Source organism: Equus przewalskii, chromosome 14 (genome assembly GCF_037783145.1).
Source record: "Equus przewalskii isolate Varuska chromosome 14, EquPr2, whole genome shotgun sequence".
NCBI lineage: Eukaryota > Metazoa > Chordata > Mammalia > Perissodactyla > Equidae > Equus > Equus przewalskii.
In genome coordinates this window covers 55017908-55024633 of record NC_091844.1, presented here as the reverse complement: position 1 = coordinate 55024633, position 6726 = coordinate 55017908, and positions in this window count along the sequence as shown.

The following is a 6726-nucleotide window of genomic DNA, read 5'->3' as shown; positions in this document are numbered from 1 at the left end:
TGAGGCTGCAGTCAAGACATCAGCCAGGGCTGTGGTCATCTGAAGGCTCGACTGGGGCTGGCGGCTCTAAGTCCAAGACACGCCTGCCAAGTTGGGGCTGGCTGTTGGCAGGAGGCCTCCGTTCCTGGCCTCATGGATCTCTCTATAGGGCTGCTTGAGTGTCCTCCTGACATGGTGGTGGCTTCCTCCAGAGTAAGTCATCTGAAAGACCAATGTCTTTTATGATGACCTAGCCTTGGAAGTCATGCTTTCCCGTGTGGTCCCTGCCCTCAAAAAGGTTATGGTATTACAGGGTGGATGAAACATCCCTACCACAAAACATGATGTCTGACGTCCAAGTGACAAAATATGGGCTTTCTGAGGACAGAGGGAGCAGTCCAGCCAGGCAGCAGGAAGTCTTCCTGGGATCAGTCAGAAGAACCCCTGCCCCCTTGTCCTGCTCCAAGTAGCTCCTCCTTGCAGAAGGAGGTCTGGTACCTGTGGATGGGTCAGATGCCTTTGGGGACCTGGCCAACTGAGGGGGCTAGTTCCTGCCCAATGGACAACCAGGAGTGTGGGGAGTGGGGCAATCTGAGACTGGAGAGAGGCTGCCAGGGAGCTCCTCCCAGGGGGAGGAAGGGTAGGGCCCTCTAGGGACTTAGAAGTGAGGCAAGGAAAGGGATGGCCAAGTGAGAGATGGGGTTCAGAGAGAGAGGGAGAGCAGGAATCCCAGGGCTAGGCCACATGTTCCTCTGCTTGGTCACTGTGCCCTTTTCCTGGCGGTCATCCCTGGCCACAGATTTATTCATTCATTCATTCCTGCACACCTGCCTGCTACAGGTCAGGTCCCTGTCCTGGGTGAGCTTGCAGTTTAGGGGTCCTGCATGCTTGAGGAGCACACCTTCCTGGGAGAGGGTCGGAGGACGGTCAGGAAAGGCTTCTCCCAGGAGATGAAGTCTGAGCTGCTCCTTGAAGGGGAGGAGGAAAAAGCCAAGCAAGGGAGGGTGTTCTGGGCTGGGAAACCAGTGAACACACAGGCCCAGGTGTGGCAGAGCCCGAGGCATCCCTGGCACGGCTGTAGCGGGGACGGCTGGGAGAGTGTTGAGAGGTGAAGCTGGAGGGTCCAGAAGAGGGTGGGGTGGTTTGGATTCCCTCTAGAAGACAATAGGGAGATTATGCGGGAACTTAAGCAGACGCATGAAGGCATCAGTTTGGCAATTCAGAAAGATTGTCCAGGCAGTAGAGAGGATGATCCAGAGAGGGGGGAGTCCAGGAGGAGAGAGTAGTAACCCAGGCTATGCCTGTGGGAGGAGAAGCAGGGACAGAAAGGAGAGAACAAGTCCCAGAGGTCTTCAGAAGGAGGAGCAGTCGCCAGTTTTGCTTACAGACAGAGCGACAAGCCGGCCCACACACTGAGCCCATCTCAGCTCATCTCAGATGAAATGCCCACTTCAGGTCTGGCACTGAGCCCAACCCTCTGGTTTGGAGGATCTCTTGGCCCACACTGACCCAGCCAACCCCTACCCCAACCTGCTGCCCTCCTCGCAAAGGGACGCTCAGTCTGGTAAGAACCAGCCCTTACCTGGAAGGTGGGGAGGACCTGATGTAGGCCTGTGAGTTGGGAAGTGGTGGTGCAGACCTGGCAGGGGTAGGGAGGCCACTTGGGGGTTGTCGCCATAGGGCAACCTGAGGAAAGGAGGTGCTGGGCTGGGGGCAGTGAGCTGGGAGAGGTCCAGCCAAAGATGAGAGACCTGGGCAGGGTTCCACGCCCCTCTGGTAGGCTTGAGTGTAGGGACCTGAAAAGTGGACAGAAAGAGAGAATCTGGCTGTCTAGAACACTGGCTGCCCAGAGTGAGAGATGACCCCATACTGAAGTCTATGTCCTATAAACCAGAACAGAGGCTATGATCCCAGAGATCGGAGTTACCCCAAATTCTCAAACCCCTCTAAGGAGCAAGCTGTGCTGCTCCCTCCCCACAGCAGGTGGCACCATCGTGCTGGGATTGGCGTTGAGGCGCCTGAGTGAGCTGCCTGGAAACCCTGCCTGGGAGTAGGAGAGGAGCTGTTCCGGGGGCACCCCAGTCCTGCCTCCCAGAAGGCCTGCTTCTCACCTGTGCCTTCCTGCTCCATTCACTCCTCCCCACTGGCTGGCCTCGTCCCCAGCTCTTCCTGCCTCTCCCCTCTGTCCCTGCTGGGCTGGCTGTCCTCCTCCACCCCTCCATTCCTGCTTTCAGCAGCGGTCCAGGGCGAGGGTCTGGGGAGCTGGTTCACTCTGTGGCATCATCACAGCAGAAGGAACTCCAGGCCCAGTCCAGGGGGCGTGCGTTTGGCAATGGGAATGTCCCCGTGGGGGTCTTCCCTGAGCAGCTCCCAGGGGCTTGCCCACATCTTATGCTCTCAGGAGGGGCTCAATGTCCCCAGCTAGGGGAGGGGGTCACCAGGAGGGTGCCAGGAGCAATTGCTAGTGGCAGGAGGGGCAGGGAGGAGATCGCGTCTGCCTTGTGTGATGAATGACAAAATAAATTACAACAGCTTCAGTACGGTGAGACACCACTCGCTGGTGAACTTGCCTTGTATCTCCTCATCTTAGGCCTTCGGTCAAGGAGGAAAAGCTGAGGAGCCCCTTCTCTCCCCACTTCTTCCTTTCCTGTCCTTGGGGCAGGGCAGTGCCCTCTCACAAAGGGTGGGTGTCTCCTCCCCCACATCAGGGGGACAGACCCGTGCCAGCTGGCGCCGGGGATGGCAGAGCCGGCCTAGGCGGTGCATAGAGTTGGGGTGGACCCAGGAGGACAGTGGGATGTGGCAGCAAGGATACCCATGGCAGAAGGACCCTCTGAAGGAGCAGAGGAGGGAAAAAGGAGTCCTCCAGGGAAACCTCCAAAGGGACCCCAGAGTCCCCAGGGTGGGGTCTTAGGGGCACAAGGGCCTCCAGGGAGAAGAGCAGGGTGAACAGGTGTGTGTGTTGGCTGGCCCCCAGAAGCCATCTGCACCCCTGGGACCCACAGCCGCCCAGCCTGCAACTCCCCCGATCCTGGATTCCTTAAGGATAGCTGCCATGGTGTTTAGACTCTAAGTTGGTGTGGTTGGTTTGATAAGAGTGAGAACACCGTGAGACAACAGAGCGGCAGACTTTCAAGACGGACGCCCTGGTAGCAAGAGGTGCCCCCTCCCCTGCACACCGCCACCTTGCACACCGCCAGTCCCCAAGCTGTCACTCATTTCCTTTCCTCAACTGGGGGAGAGTGGGGGTGCTGTGGGTCCCTATATCTGGTTCTGTTTCAGCCTTAAAAAAAAAATTGTCACCCTCGGTCTTCCTAAGGGTGGGGTGCCCTGTCTCTAATCACTTCTGGTTCACCTTGAACTTTTAGGGGGTCAGTGTAGCAGAGGCAGCACAAGTCTGTGTGTTACATGTGAACTCTTCTTTCAAAGTGCACCTGGGCAGGGACAGGTGGGTTAGTGCTGAGCAGGCTGGGAGGGAGGGAGTGTGAACAGAGGGGAGAAATGAGAGGATATCCGAGAAAGGAGGGTAAGAAGAGCCAGGCAAGAAGAGGAAGTCCCTGGCAGCTGCTCTGTCTCTGCTCAGGAAAGGATGCCCATGGCTCCCAGCAGTGAGCGTGGGACCCCACAGGGAGGAAAGGGCCAGGAGGCGGTGCGGGCTGCGCTTAAGGCTGGATCAGGTGGGCAGCCAGAAAGGTCAGCCAGAAACGTCCTCAGCTGCTCCCAAAATGGCTGAGCTGGGAGTAGGGGAGGCAGGGGATGTGATAAAGAGTTCTCAGACATCTAGGGCAGCCAGCTGGAGGGAGGTCTGGGCTGGCAAGGCCGATTTGGGAACTCTGCCATGTATCTGGAATTTTCTGACTGATGTAGAAGTTGTCTCCTGAGTTGTTGTTCTGCAAGAAAGTAACTTCTTGCTTGATTTGTGGCTGAGGGTGGCATTTGCTGATAAACCTAACAACGTTCCTTATTGCCCATGGTGGGGGGGAGGAGGGAAGTCATGGCTCCCAGCCTCCAAGGAGCTTACGGTGCAGCTGGGGAGGCAGCACAAGGGCAGGATGAGATAAAAAGTGACAGGAGTGTCAGCGTCGGAGGAACCAGGAGGATGTGATCAGGATGGACTCAAGGAGGATTTCTCGGAGGAGGAAGGAGATTCAGATGGAGAGGGTAGACGGGTTTCAAGATTTTAAAAGCTCAAGCAAAGACATCAAGAAGGAGTGAAAGTTTTAGGGGGATGGGGAAAGATGGGGGGACACTAAGGAAGGGCCTAGCACACAGAAGACACTCAACACATTTGCTAAGGAAGGAAGGAAGGGTAGGTGGGGGATGGGGAGGAAGCAGGAGGAGCTGAGAACTGCTCTCAGAGGCAGGTCACCCACCCCGCATTAGCCCATGTCAAACAGCTGCAGAAGAATATGCTCACAAACATGAAGCCGAGGCTTAGAAACAGGCATGTGGCCAAACCCCACTCATCGGCCTCCTCCAGGGCCTATCTCCCCGAAAATTCCTCGCTGAGCAGCAGCCACTCCAGCGCCCTGCTGGAGGTGGGGTTGTTTGCCACCCTGGGGTGACTGGCCGGCCAGTAACCCCCCACCAAGATGGCAGCTTAAGGAGACAGCAGAGCCTTTGTCTGGTCCTGACCCTGCTGGGAGGCCCAGCCGGCCTGAGTTTGCTCAGTGTTAATTATTGACCAGGTGCCCAGGGACAGGCCCCTCCAGCTAGCTTCATGGAGGGCACTCAGGCTGCAGCCTGAGCCTCCCACAGCATCAGGTGGGGCCCACCTGGGGCCAGGGGAGGGGAGGACCCTGGCCTTGGGTGAGGAGCAAGGAAGCTTGAATGCCTCCCCCACTGCTCCCTGAGTCCAGTATCAAGTGAGGTGCAGAAAGTGCTCAGCCCGGAGTGACTGAAAATTTGGTGTGGAACTTCCTCATTCGGGTCCCCCAGAAGGACAGGAAGGGGTGGGAGAAAGACCGTTACCCTAAAAAGGGAGGAGATGGAGGATGGAAAGAAGACCCTGAGATGAAAGTGTGAGGTTCTCTGAGGAGAACATAGGTGGACTTAGACTCCGTGCCTGCCCGTCGACAAGCAGCATGAGGCACAGACCCCCTCAGGTCCTCTGATAGAAATCAACAGCCCGAGAGGGTGTGTGTGTGTGGGGGGGGGGGGGGGGCGTTGATTCATTCTGGGCCAGAGGGAAGAGGGATACAGACCCCTACCCCTGGCCCAACCACTTCTGGTTTCTGGTTCCAGGTGAGTCTGGCACTGTCCATCCCAAAGCCACATCAGGGAGGCCTCAGCCAGGAGCAAGGAGGAAGGTACATGAAGTGATGAGCATATCAAGAGGCTGTAGGGGAGGAAAGGAGAGAGATGCTGTTCGTGCGAGCACCAGCTCCCAGTGCTTCTCATACGCAGAAGTGATCTCAGTTGATCATCCTCAACAGCCCTGGGAGCTGGGTGCTATTACTTCACCCATCGGACACGTGAGGAGACTGAGGCTCACGTCAGTCACCTATCCAAGTCCCAGAATTGGGAAACAGCAGAGCAGAGGCAGTCTGACTCCAGGCCTGCACAGCTCTCTGATCTGCAAGGTCAGGGCCGAGGGGAGCATGAGGAAAGGGAAGGGCCCCCAGGCTGCGGCAGAGAGCAAAGAACAGTCCTGGGGGGCCTGGGCCCTGGCTCAGGGATGCCTCTGAGGTGGAGGCAGCTGGGAATCCAGCCTAGATACTGAAGACTGACCACCCAGTATTCTCCACGGGGAAGGACACCGTGTGGGCTGGCCCCTGGGTCTCTAGCAAGTGTGTCCTAGGCCCTGACGGGGAGCGGTGGCGGGCCTCACTCACTTCCTCAACGCCCACCTCCCCTTCCCCTTTGGCTTCACCTGTGAGAAGTCAATATTGATGTTTTATGACCCAGGATAAACACACATTTTTTTTCCTCCCATGGAGGGGTTATCTGGTCTGGAGGGTTAATCAGTGACCGCGTGGGGGTGGAGGAAGCCTTCAAGAAGAAAGCCGCTATTCACTCCAGACCCCTCAGCCCAGCCCCTCCCTTGGCCCCACACCTCCTCCACCCCAGTGGGAACTGAGCTAGCCCTGCCAGTGGGTGGGGACAGGGCATTCGGGAATCGAGGCTGCAGTGTCTGTGGGTGTGTTTGGAGGACTGTTAGGTAGGCTGTATCCAGGGAGAGCATCCTTGAAGCAGTTGGCCCCAAGCATGGTGATTGTCACCGCAACAACCGTTTCCATCAGTTGGTGGGACAGGCAGGGCCTGCATGGGCCGCCGTGGGCCCAGCCAGGTTAGGCGTCAGGGGTACGGAGCAAACACTGGCCCTTGGGAGCTGTACACAGAGGAAATAAGACTCATCTCACAGAGATGACCCAAGAGGATCAGGCCTTGGAGCCCAACATGTGGGCCAGCCCTGCTTCACCTGCTGTGTGGCCTTGCACAGTGACTTCACACCTCTTGGCCTTGGTGCCTCACCTCTCCTCCTAAGGGAGTTTTCAAGGATCGAATGAGATCTTGTATTTATAGTGTGGAGAAAATAAAGTGACTATTTAAAATTCAAATAGATTGTAGCTTCCTCTGCCTTCTACCTCTGCGGTTGATGGCCTCTTTGCCTAGTTAGGCCTTCAGGGTTTAGAAATCTGAGCGCTCCTGAGCCTAGCCTGGAGAGGTTAGGCTGAGATGAAGCAAGAACTGAACTGTGATGCATAATACAGAAAGAGGAATTGTGATGCTGTGAGGGCAGCTCAG